Source organism: Sminthopsis crassicaudata, chromosome 5 (genome assembly GCF_048593235.1).
Source record: "Sminthopsis crassicaudata isolate SCR6 chromosome 5, ASM4859323v1, whole genome shotgun sequence".
NCBI classification, from domain to species: domain Eukaryota; kingdom Metazoa; phylum Chordata; class Mammalia; order Dasyuromorphia; family Dasyuridae; genus Sminthopsis; species Sminthopsis crassicaudata.
In genome coordinates, this window is record NC_133621.1 from 242816028 (window position 1) to 242830548 (window position 14521).

The window sequence follows — 14521 nt, forward strand, 5'->3', positions numbered from 1 at the left end:
ATTTATGGTTAGGAAGAAGAGGGAGAAAAATATGAGGGGAAGAAAACACTGAATTCAGACAAAATTTAAGTTTAAAAGTATTCAGATTCCATTAGTTCTTTATCTGGAGATGGCCTTTATTCATGATTGAAATAATTTTGGATCATTGTATTGCTGAGAAGAGCCAAGTCATTCATAATTGATCATCACACAATGTTGTTGTTACTATGGTTCTGCTGAAATTTAGCTAATATCTAATTATCTTACATCATATATATACCAAGATAAGGTATGTGTGTGTGTAGGTACACAAACACACATACACCCTTTATGTCTAAACTCATTTTGACTTTTTGGTATATGGTAGAAGTATATTCTGAATATTCTAACACATTGTTTTCCACTTTCAATAGTGAGTTCTTATCCCAGAAGCTGGGCTTTGGATTTATCAAACACTAGGTTATGGTCATTTACTATTATGTCTTGTGATCTAACACTTTATTTTTTAAATTATATGAGTTTGGCAGTTTACCGGGTGCTGCACTGAGGCATATTGGGGATCCTTGTGCTGGAGTCTACCCATTCACTCAGTGCTATGCTGAAATGCATGGTGTATTTTGGTGTTGGCATTTGCTTGCTTGCCTGGTATAACACTTGAGCTCAGGGCCTCCCATTGGGTTTCTAGGAAGCTTCATGAACTGAACTGTGCTCCTCTTTTACCCAAGTGAAATACATAATTCCTATGCTCTTCTAATGTTGTTGGCTTAAAAGATTGTTGCACTTTCTTTTTGCTGCTCTTTTTCTGACATTTCAGAATTCATTTTAGGGCACTATTTTATAGTTGTCTGAATGGGAATTGGTGAGAGTTTAGGGCAATTCCCTACTTATTCTGTTATCCTGGAAAAGGAACAAGTCTCAGTCTTCCCACTTATTCATTTCTTTCAGCACAGTAATATTTCATCATGTACATGTACCATGATGTGTTTAGCCATTCTCCAATTGATATTTTGTTTCCCATATTAATTCATAATGCCAAAATTTTTTTCGTAATTGAACATGAAGATTGGTGAGATCTTAACATAAAAAAAAATAATAACAGAACCATAAGGATCTACAAATTAATTCTATCAAACATTTATAGAATAATTCTATCAAACATTTAAAGTTAAATTCTAATATTATGCAAACAGAAAAGAAATAAGAAAGGGGGGGTCCTACCAAATTCCTTCTATGACACAAATGTAAAGGGCTGAAACTGAATTGCACTGAGTCCAAGTACTTAAGGCTAATTACCAATTGGACAATACTCTTATTACAGTAGTCCTCAAACTTTTTAAATAGGGGGCCAGTTCACTGTCCCTCAGACTGTTGGAGGGCCGGACTATAGTAAAAACAAAACCTAACACTCTGTCTCCGCCCCTCAGCCCATTTGCCAAAATCCGGCATAAATGTCCTCAGCTGGCCAATCTGGCCTGCAGGCCATAGTTTGAGAACCCCTGCTCTATTAGCATATGCTTGGAGAATGACCTGGTCCACCATCCGGTGCTTGATTGCTCTGTAGGTGTATACAGTAAATGAAAGGAGGCATCGGAGGGTGGAGTAGGACAAGCAGAAAGCATTCTTTGGCTGTGGAGGGAGAGAAAGAAGGTGTGGAGATTCTTATATCTATTCCCCTGACAGTGACCCCAAAAGACCAACAATAAAGATCAAGGACTTTTGCTTATCCTGACTCTGGCTGATTCTAATGTATCCAGGGTGCTAACGTGGTCATTATACACAAATATAGTTTTGATACCGAAACCAGGAAGAACAAAAGCAAAGAAAGAAAATTATAATCCAATTTTCCTAATAAATATTAATGCAAATTTTTAAAATAAAATATTAGCAGAGAGATTACAATAATGTCACAAAGATCATAAACTTGCTTGGATTTATACCAGAAATTCAGAGAATTGGGAAAACCATAATTGACTGTATCAATAATAAAAACAAAAAATCAATGGAATTACACCAAGAGATAAAGGGAAAAGCTTTTCACAAAATGCAACACCCATTCCTATTAAAAACCACTAAAAATACTGTTTTTCTAAGTATAGAATAGAGTTTTTCTTTCTAAAGTAATGTCTATCTAAAACTAAGATTCAGAATACATTATCTGTAATGGAATAAATTAGAAGCTTTTCCAATTACAGCAGGGGTGAAGCAAAGATATCCATTATTATTCAGTATCATACTAGAAATGTTGGCTATAGACATAAGACAAGGAAAAAAAAAAACTCTGATTTGATGGCATATTTAGAAAACCCTAGTGAATCAATAAAAGGGAAGATTTAAGTGTCCACATTGGAATGAATCCAAGAAGATGGAATTTAATTAGGGATAAATATAAAGTTTAATACAATGAATTCATAAAATCAAATTCAAAAAAACAAAACTATAACTAGAAAGAAGATTAAGTGGAAAAGATCAATATTAGTAAGCTATGATATAACAGCCCCAAAAGCTAATGGAATCAGCCACTAACTGCATTAGCAGCAGCATGGCATTCTCCACTAGAAAAGTGATCGTCCTATGAACTCTGCCCTAGTTCAACCAACCACATCTGAAATATGACATAAATTTCTGGATGTCGTATTTTTAAAAGAAAAGAGATTGACTCAAAAATATGCCAGAGGATGATGAAAAACTCAAAACCATACCATATATGTATCAAGCTAGTGACACCCAAGAAAGAAAAAAAATCTGGGGAACAGGAACACAACTGGAGAATCAGAATTGCAAAGTAGCACATTAAAATTGGTAAAAACTAGACTACTAAAAAGATACTGCCAAATTTGAATAAGAAGATCTGGTATTTGGTTGTATTCCTGACTTCTTATCCTTGAATAAACCTACTGAACAGGAGTCAAGATTCAAGTAACAATCTTAGTAGAACTGTATGCCCAGAATTTTCTCAACAATGCTCTTTGGCTCAGGGTTCAACAGATTAAAAAAGAAAAAACCACACATTCAATTAAAATATAGGAAGACTGAGAGATGACCTTCAAAGTCCTTGAACTAAAGAATTCAGACTTGACAAAGTCCATGGTATTTGAACTTAAGCTCTATCAGTGCCTGGGATCTGAGAACCAGAAGACTCAAGAGTTTGGCCAGTTCTTTTTAGAGCCTCTTAATAAAAACAGATGGCTGGGTCTATTCTTAACTTTAACTCTCAACTGCTAGGCATAATTCTTTCTTAAATTTTATCTGGGAATCTCCATTCTTTATAAGAGATAGCATTTTTAACACTTAATTTAATGTAACATTAGTTACATTATTAATACATTAAATAGTGCTAAAATGCAGCTAAGCTTTGTTATTACCTCTGATAAATATCCCTTACTTTCTTTGATTATAAGGAGGAATGGAACCAAACTCTCCCTTTGTGGCTTTGCATATATAATTTACTATCATTAGACAGCTGAGACTATCCAAAAAAACTTTACTACTACAAGAACTAAAATATTTAAAAGTTTATATCAGCCAAGATGATCCTTTCATTCAAAAATCATCCATGAAATAGTACAAAAAAGTTAGCAACATTACAGCTGTTTAAACTAGCTAGACATTAGTAAAAATGTTAACAATCCAGACTCTAAAGATGAGGGTGCAATAGTCTTTCAGCATAAGCTAAATTATATAATATGTGTGGGACAAATATAAGAATTTTTTCATATTTAGGATTATGATTAGCATAAATAAACTAATATAGTTCTAGAAAAATCACTTAGACCGCTCAGTTTTCTACCCTTTAAAATGAGGGGATTGGGCTAAATAATTTCTGAAAAGCAATTTGGAACAGTACTCTAAAAATACTGTTGAATAAAAGTCAACTATGCTTTGACTTGGGTATATCATTGCTGGGCCTATATCTCAAAAAGATCTAAGAAAGAGGAAGACATCTCATATATATAAAAATATTGGTTGCAATACTTGTTACAGCAAAGTAGTAGAAACAGTGAGGATGGCTAAACAAATTGTGAAACAAATCTGAATAATTCAGAGAAACATAAGTCTTTTATAAGAACAGATGGAAGTGAGGTTAAGCAGAAGCTAAAAAACACAATAATCACAATAACATAAAAGAAAACAACTTTAATAGGGTTTAGGATGCTGTTAATTCAGTAACCAATCATGAATTTATAAGTCTGGTGATGGATGTCTTTTGGCAGAAAGGTATAAAACTATACACACACATGGACACGTGTTCATTGGCATGTGTTCATTTATTATGCTTAACTGTATTATTTATTTGTAATGTTGTAAATTACAGAGTATGAAGTAGTAAAAAACAAAAAAAAAGATCAAGACAGGAAAAGATAACAATAAATGTTGGAGGGGATGTGGGACATTAATACATTGTTGGTGGAATTGTGAACTGATCCATTCTGGAGAGCAAGTTGGAACTATGCCCAAAGGGCTATCAAACTGTGCATACCCTTTGATCCTGCAGTGTCTCTACTGGGTCTATATTCCAAAGAGATCATAAATAAGGGAAAAGGACCCATATGTGCAAAAATGTTTGTAGCAGCCCTTTTTTGTAATGACAAGGAAGTGGAAACTGAGTGGATACCCATCAGTTGGAGAATGGCTGAATAAGTATATGAATGTGATAGAATATTATTGTTCTATAAGAAATGATCAGCAGTATGATTTCAGAGAGGCCTAGAGAGACTTACATGAACTGATGTTAAGTGAAGTGAGTAGAACCAGGAGATCACTGTATACACCAACAAGAAGATTATATGATGATCAACTGTGAAGGACACAGTTTTCAACAATGAGGTGATTCAGGCCAATTCCAATAGAGTTGTGATGGAGAGCGTCATCTGTACCAGAAAGAGGACTATGGGGACTAAGTATGTATTATAACACAGTATTTTCACCTTTTTTGTTTGTTTGCTTTTTGTTAGCTTTTTTTCTTTTTTGACCTGATTTTTTTCGTGCAACATGCTAACTGTGGAAATATGCATATATATGCATATAACTCTACATGCTTAACATATATTGGATTACTTGTCGTCTTGGGGAAGGGGTGGAAGAAAGGGAGGAAGAAAAAAAGGGTGGATTTTGAAAACTTACCTTTGCATATATTTTGAAAATAAAAAGTTATTATTAAAAAAGAGATCAACTGAACATTTTAAAAATGCAGAATTAACAAAGTTCAAAGCAGATAGCAATAATATTACTATCATGTTAAATATTATACTTTAAAACAGTGCTTAACAGATATTCATGAATTTATAAACATTTTATTTTTCCTTCTTTGTATTTAAACTGTTTGATGTTTCATTTCATAATAAAAAAGTTTAATTATTTTAAAAAAGAAAAAAATTATATATCTTATTGTTCAATCTCATATCCTAAGGCAAGAGATATTTTTTCCAGGAACTAGGACTCTCCTAATCTCAGAGAACAGAATATAATCTCATTTTTACAAAAACAAAATAAGATCCTCATTGGACAAAACTCACTAAGAGTGGGAAGGAAAATATTTTGGATCATTTCCTAAAAGATTTCTTGGCTTAGATCAAATGACTGCAAAATGGCAATTTCTGTTTGTTTCCCTGCCTCTATCGCAAGACCTTAAGATTCATACATTAGAACTTAGTTTTATTCTTTGTAAACAGCCTTAGAATTAATTTTTCAGGATTTATTATGAAACAATACATTATTTTTGTAACAAATTTATATGTATAAATTCATAATTTGTTTTAATAAAAATTTAATTGAATTTTAGTATTAAATATTATTTATATAAATAATATAAATTTATAAAGTATGTATTTATTAAATATACTTATATTATTGTTATATTTAATAAATTTTAATAAATTATTAAATTTAATTTAATAAAATTAATAAAATTTTCAATCATAAAATCACAGAATTCTCTTTTCTATTCTGGAATAAAACTATAATACATTTATTTTTCTTCAGCTGCCTCAATAAAGTATTTTTAAATAATAAAGTAAAGGATGAGCCATGATGCTCAAAATAAAATGTCACATATGTTGCTTGAAATAAAATTTGGTTATTTCTTAACATAATAAAATAATATAAACACACTGGATTGTAAATACCTTGTGAGCAACAATTGCTTGAGAATTTTTTGAGGGTCATCTGTGAAATTACAATATTTGTTGAATATTATTCATTGTGATTAAAAACAGAATAATTCTTTTATATAAACACATTTATCCTGTTATCTAACAGACTTCTAAGAAGCTAGTTGAAAAAAAATATTACAAAAGAATGTAGTTTTTCAGCATTCCACTGGCAAATAGCAATAGAAGTGTCAAGAAGATAAAAGTTTCTACCTTTCAAAGAAAAACTGCTTTTAGAAAACAGAAAAGAAAAAAGCAAGAATTTTAAGTTTGTTCATTAAATTGATAATAAGATTTATCCATGTAATAAGTATAAAAATGCTAGAAAATAGCTTTGAATGCCAGGACAGCTTTCTGAATGCAATGACTTCCATGAATTCTTCCAGATTTTCATCACGCACTTTACCATTTACAATTCAAACAAAAAATATATAAAATTAGTAGGAACATAAAAACAACTGGCCTAGCATTAAAGTTAATAACATGGAAATTTAATCTCACTGGATTTTAAAACATCAATTTACTTGGAATTGGGCAAATGCACCATTCCTCAACTAGGAATTATTTAGAGTTATTTAATAACTTAATTCTAACTTGAGAGAAGTAGAATAAAGAAATCCCTGCCCAAATAGTAATTATGATTCTGGTTATTCAAATTTATATTATATATGGACTTAAGCTCATCTGACTTTCATTGTTTTTTTTTTTTCCCCTACAACATGTCAAGGAGTACCTGAATGAAAATTATTTCTATCAAGGACTTAACGAGTTATGCATTGAAATAATATATTAAAAAAATTTAAGTTGATTTGAAAAATAATTCTGTACTTTAAGACAGAAGAATAAGAGTGGCAGAAAAGTACTCCCAAAAAAAGTTAATTCTACAGGAATATTCACAAAAGAATGATTTCTCAAAGAGTAACTTGTTATTGTATGATACTAGCAGCATTATTAGGAATGATATAATTTTTAAATGATAAGAAATATAATTTAGGGGATCAAATACACACACATATATGTATAGGCATATATATGTATAAGCTGTATATATCACCCTCACATGCACATCTGTATATCGCCAGGATCAAGATACGATTTTTATCAAGAAATTTACATGTATAATTAACTATATCAATAGCATAACCAACAGAAATCATTTGATTTATCTCAATATTGAAAGACAAAATACAGCACTTATTCCTATTAAAACACTCTAGAACATAGCAATAAATGGTACTTTGCCTGAAACAATATCTATCTAAAATCATCAGCAAGCTTTATTTATAATGGGAATAAGCTAGAAGCCTTTCAATAAAATTAAAGGTGAAGCAAGGATTCTCATTATCACTGCTATTATTCAATATTGTAATAGAAATTTTAGCTATAACAATAAGAGAAGAAAAAAGAAATTGAAGGAACAAAAATTGAGAAAGCAAAGCTATCACTCTTTTCAGATGATATGATGGTGATAGAGTATCCTAGAGAATCAACTAAAAAGTAGTTGAAATAATTTACAATTTTAACAGTTTCAGAACCCATGTAAAGCCATATAAAATCATCAGCATTTCAATATATATTTCTATATATATTCTCTTTCTCTCCCTCTGTGTGTGTATGTATATATGCATATATATGTATGTGTGTATATATATATATATATATATATATATATATATATATATATATATATATATATATATATATATATATACACACACACACATATGTATTCAAAAGCCAAGATACAAAAAGAGAAATTCCATTTAAAATAATTGTAGACAATAGAAAATTATTGGGAATCTATGTGGCAAGACCAACCCAGGAACTATTAACAAAATTACAAAACACTTTTCAAACAAACTCAGATCTAAACAACTGGAAAAACTGTTCATGAACAGAATGAGGCAATATAATAAAACTGACAATTCTACCTAAATGAATTTATTTAGTGCCAAACCAATAGAACTACCCAAAAAATTATCTTAATAGATAATACTGTTATATAGAGCTTTAAAAAAAAAAAAAGTAACAGCAAAAGAAGAAAAGGTCAATAATATCAAAAGAATTAATGGGGGGAAATACAAAAAAATACAAAAAAAAAAAAAAAAGGTGGCCTTACAATACAAGATCTCAAACTATATTATATATTACATATTATAAAGCACTAACATCAAAATTATCTGGTACTGGCTAAGAAACAGAATGATAATCAGCAGGATGGATTAGGTAATAAATTAGATAGTAAAAACAATAGCAAATGACTACAGTAATACAATGTTTGATAAACCCAAAGACTGCAGCTTCTGGGATAAGAAGTCACTATTTGGCAAAAACTTCTGGAAAACAATATAGTAGAAACTTTTTAGGTCAAAGTTTCTAAAACTTTAGATCACTATTCCATATGGAGTATCACAACTGAATGTAGGGGTTGTGAAATGATGATTTATTATCCATAAATGTTTGATTTGTATACCTATTTACATACCTACAACATGCAGGGTTATGTAAAAATTTCTTGGGTGAAAAGGGGTTGAGAGCAGAAAAAGTTTAAGAAGCCCTGGTATAAACTAACATTTTGAACCATGTACTACGACAAGATCAAAATGGATACATGATTTAGACATAAAGGGTAGCACCATATACATATACATATACATATACATATACATATATATATATATATAAAATTCATATTTTGGAAAAAGAAATGTATGTATATATATATATATGTGTGTGTGTGTGTGTGTGTGTGTGTGTGTGTGTGTGTGTGTTTGTGTGTGTGTGTGTGTGTATGCATATTCCTTCCCAGATAAGGCATTAAGTATTTCTTACAGAAGAGTCTAAATTAAATATGTACATCTAATGGGGAGTTACTCAAGGCCAGAATCACTTTACATCTGGATTAGTGAATGTTATTGTTACTTATTATAACTGAAGGAAGTAAATGGCATTCATAAATGGCATGTTAGAGAAAAGAAACTATGAATGTGACTATAGTTTTAATGGAATACATAAAGGAACACTGATTTGAGAATGGAGACTATTTACATTCCAAAAAAGGATTGTAATACTGTTCTTTGCCCAGGCTTTGCAGATGATTAATAAATTAATCCATAAACTTTTTATGATAAGCAAAGGAGGGAACACAAAACAGAATATTACAGAATAAAATATAGTGTAATTTATTTACAAGCAAAGACAAATGAAAACTTGGGCATCATGTAGTATATGTAAATAAAAAACTCTGAAACATTGGACTAAATGACAGATAAAGAAAGTAGAAAACAAATGAATATAAAAGTCATTCTTTCTTTCCTTTCTCCTCAAAACATGTTCATTATACTCTTGTATTTTTTTTTAAGAAGCAGCAGACTAAATTTTGAGGTAGAAGAACTGTATTTAAATTCTTTGCCATTTATACTCTCCATAATGATAGGCAAGTCATTTATTTTATGCCTGTACTATTAATCTCACAACTGCTTTCAGGAAAGGACTTGGTAAACTATAAAAGGATGAATGAATATTAGAGAAGAATTCTGTTCATACAGATGGAAGACAGAAACAATGAGAAATAGTTTATGGTAGTCAACAATATAATCATTCTGATTATCTCATATATCATTGATATAAAAAGCCCAAAGCCCAAATGGGGATCTTTCTTAAAATGTGAAAGCAAAAAAAATTAGATACACTTAACGTATAAACCATCTCACATAACTAATTTTTATATATTTCATTCCATCCTGTATCTTCAATAATAAATGTATGTATAATATATTTTTAACATATTGGATTAACATGTTTAACATATATTGGATTACTTGCCATCTGGAGGAGGGGGTGGGGGAAACGGGGTGAAAATTGAAACAGGAGGTTATGCAAGCATCAATGTTGAAAATTATCCTTGCATATGTTTTGAAAATAAAATTTCAATTAAAATGGAAAAAAAAATGAATTTATTATATTTTGACACATTATTACACTTTTGCATGATATTTTCCAAAGACATATACAGATCTTAACTATGGAAAAATATGACACAAATTAGTCTTTGATGCTCTTTTTTCTTATTCTTTATGCCACTTTTAGGAATTCTTCTTGAGGGAAGTAACTAATCACTTTTGTCTTTGAATCTTTAGCATACAATGTTTGGAACATAATTAGCTCTTAATATGCTTATTAGGAACTTACTATATTCCTTTCTAAGAAAAAGTGACATTCAGAAAAAAAACAGCTCAGAAATACTACTGCACCTTAATGAGGTATTTATAGAACCATGGGAAGTCTTGTATAAACTGATAAATTAAATTAAATTTAAAAAAATAATAATAAAGCTAAATAAATAAATAAAACAAAGTAAAACGAGCGAAATATAGGTAACATTCCTGATAACAATAAGGCAAATAAAAATGGAACCAAAGAAAAGAAGGGAACTAACTAATTTTAATGTTTAATCTCAGATGATTATCATCAGATGATGGCTCTTAATAAAAGCCATAGGAGAGTTCAGGTTGCAATTGTGGTACATATACTACCAGTTTCTGTGTCAATTGCTTTTACTCATATTTTTTTGTTAATTTGTTTTCAGTATCTAAAGGATCCTGGACAGTTCACTTGTCTAGGATCCAAGTCTGAAAACTAATAGAGAGGCAGTTATGAAATTAGGTCTGAAACAGCAAGTACTCATTTGAATGTGACAAATGTTAACATACTGGAGTGAATGGAGACATAATTATAAAGAAATGGAATTTTTAAATTGAGAAAATATAGATATCATAACTGTTCTATGATTATGACATAAATATAATTGACCTTATCATAGACAGAAGATGAGAAAAAATAAGATGGCATCATTCACGGAGAATATCCAGATTATGAATCCAGAAAGATAAGAAAATTTAAGGGCAGTTTTCAGAACTCTATTAACAAAGACCATAAGGCTGCAGGTACTGTCACTTGATACCTGGTTGGCCAATAACATCCTAGTAGTGCTTTCTACTCCCACCTGTTGTTGAGAAGATAGAAATAGTATGCTCACTTATGAATAAAGTGTGCTATAAGAAACCATGAAAGGAATGATCTCAGAAAAACCTGATAAGACTTATATGATTCCAAAGGATCAATGATAAAATATGCTACCAAATTCCTAACATAAAGAAATTATGCAGAAAGACATAATTTTTTAAATATTAATATTTCCAACATTGGAATTTGTTCTGATTTATTCTGCATATTTGTTACAAAGGTTTTCTTTTTCTTTTTCCAGAAGTAATGGGGTGATGGGAAGAGAGAACAGATGATAGAAGGAAAAAGAAAGAAAAGCTTTATAATTGAAAAAATGTTTTAAATGAAGTGAGATTTGATTAAACAACCTCTAAAGTTCTTTTCAGTTTTTAGCTCCACGATTTAGCACCATGATTCTTTGCACTTTATTATGTGACTGCAAAAGTAGTGATTTGTTATAGAACAGCATGTGAAAGTCTGCCTGATCTCAGACTTTCATCAAAGATGTGCCTGATACACAGATTATCATGTAAACTTAACAGTAATGGGAAAATGGGAATTTTCTGGTTTCTTTTTAAAATTATCAATTGATTTTTTAAAGAAAGTAAATAACATCTAGAATTCCAAATATTTGGTATCCTCTTCACTTTCAGATACATTGAAATTCAATCCCTTAATACTTTCAAAATTAATGTTGTGGACTTCCAAGGGCAGAACCAAGATGGCAGACTCTCTATAACCTTCTCTAACCTTCTCTCAAACCAACAGCAGATTAAGCTTCTAACTTGGTTTTAAAGTCAAAGAATCCACTAATATTTGGAATACAACACATTTCTAGAAGAAGATATCTTGGAACAACTTCAGAAAAGGTGTTTCAATAAGGCAGGGGGACAGTCAGCCAAACCCATACTGCAGCATAAGGAGACTGGGGCAAGAAGCTGGAGTTAAGGGTCAGAGCTTTGTAGCTTCCACACACCTGGGAATCTTCTGTGGCCTTTTAAGCCTCTCTGTCCTAGTTGCAAACAGGTGGTTTGGAAGACAAATTGCAAACCACTAAGGCCGGGAAGTAGCCTGGACCTAGCCACCATTACCCAGCACTTGACATCAACAAGCAGTACTGCCCCAGGGCAAATTAAAACAGCTGTCACTCTTCTGCATTGAACAGACCTCAAGACTTAAAAAAAAAAAAAAAAAAGAATAATAAAAAAAAGAAACTCTCACCATAGACAGCTTATATGGAGAGAGAACGGACTTCAAATCCTAAGGTTCAAGAAGAAGCCCCAAAGAGAAACATGAGCTAGTCTCCATTTCAGAAGGCTTTCTTTGAAGATTGCATAAAGGATCTTAAAAGAGAGAAGAAAAATGGGGAAATGAAATGAGATCATTGCAAGAAAGAATAGGAAAAATGGAAAAAGAATGCAATGAACAAAAAAGAAATCAATTCACTAATTGTAAAAGGAGCTAAAAAAGGTAACGGAAAAAATTAATACACTAGATATTAGAATTGAACAAATGGAAGTGAATGACTCAATAACACTTTAAGAATCAGTCAAACAAAAACAAAAAAATGGAAAAAATAGAAGAAAATGTGAAATACCTCTTAGGAAAAACAACTGACCTGGAAAATAGATCTAGGAGAGACAATCTAAGGATTATTGGACTTCCTAAAAGTCTTGGTGAAAAAAAGAACCTAGACATTATCTTACAAGAAATCATAAAAGAAAATTGCCCTGATATTTTAGAATCATAATGTAAAATAGTCATTGAAATAATCCAAACACATCCTGAAAGACACCCCAAAGTTAAATTCCCAAGGAATATTGTGGCTAAATTTCAGAACTATCATACCAAGGAAAAGATATTGCAAGCAGCCAGAAACAATTTAAATACTGAGGAGCTGTTATATTAGCATTATACAGGACCTAGCAGCTTTCACTTTAAAAGATCCAAGGGCCTGTAATCTGATATTCTGAAAAGCAAAGAAACTGGGATTACAGCCAAAAATAAACTATACAGCTTATATTATCTTTTATTTATTTAAATTATCTTTTAGGGAAGAAGATGGACATTCACTAATATAAGTAAATTTCACCTATTTCTAATGAAAAGACCAGAACTAAACAAAAAATTTAATCTCCAAACATAGAACTCAAGAGAAGCATAAAAAGATAAAAAGGGAAGAATTCTTGAGAACTATATTTCTGTTATGGATATACTTAGAGAATGAGGGTATAATTTGATTTTATAATGATAATGAAAAAAACTAGAGATGATAAGGAGATAATGCTGGAATATGAGGAAAAATTAGGTAAAATAAGGAAAATTGCATCCCCCAAAGTGGCAAAAAAAAGCCTATTATAATTGAAAGAAGGGAGGGAGATGAGGACTGTGTGAATCTTACCCTCTCATCTAAGAGAGAATATCAGACATATTTGGTATCATAAAGTCTCACCTTAGAAGTAGGAGAGAAAGAGGGAAAAGAAAGATAAAAACTAATAGAAGGGAAAACAGAAAAATTAGGGGGGAAATGCAAAAAAGGGGGGAGGTACTCTAAAGGGGGAGGACTGCTTGAGGGAAGTGGTCATCAAAAGCAAAATATTGGAGAGGAGAGAAGGGGGATAGGAAAGAGAAAAACATAACTTAGGGTAAATAAGATGGCAGGAAATACAGAATTAGTTATTTTAACTGTGAATGTGAATGGGATGAACTGCCCCATAAAATGGAAGCTGAAAGCAGATTGGATTGAAAGCCAGAATCCCACAATATGTTCTTTACAAGAAACACATTTAAAGCATAGTGACACATACAGAGTGAAGGAAGGTCTAGAGCACAATATATTATGCTTCAGGTGAGGAAAAAAGAGCAGGGATAGCATTCCTGATCTAAGATCAAGCAAAAGCAAAGATAGATCTAATTAAAAGAAATAAGGAAGGAAACTATATCTTACTAAAGGGTACCATTGATAATGAAGCAATATCAATATGCACCAAATGATATACCATGGAAATTTCTAGAGGAGAAGTTAAAAGGGATGCAAGAAGAAATAGACAACAAAACTATATATTAGTGGGGGATCTCAACCTTACTCTCTCAGAACTAGATAAATCAAACTACAAAATAAGAAAGAAGTTAAGGAGGTAAACAAAATGTTAGAAAAGTTAGATATGATAGATCTTTGGAGAAAATTAAATGGAGAAAGAAAGTTTACTTTTTTCTCAGTGGTTCATGGAACTTACACAAAAATTGACCATGTATTAGGGCATAAAAACCTCAAAATCAAATGCAGAAAGGCAAAAACAGTAAATGCGGTTTTTTTTTCATGATCATGATGCAATAAAAATCATATGCAATATAAGGCCAGGTGAAAATAGACCAAAAAGTAAATGGAAACT

General features: G+C 31.1%; 1 protein-coding gene across 5 annotated transcripts in view; it reads right to left on the minus strand.

Annotated features, from left to right (window-relative positions):
- The window catches only part of PPFIBP1 (PPFIA binding protein 1), a 218261-nt gene that overhangs the window by 145372 nt on the left and 58368 nt on the right, over positions 1-14521 (minus strand). The gene's annotated exons all lie outside the window — the stretch shown is intronic.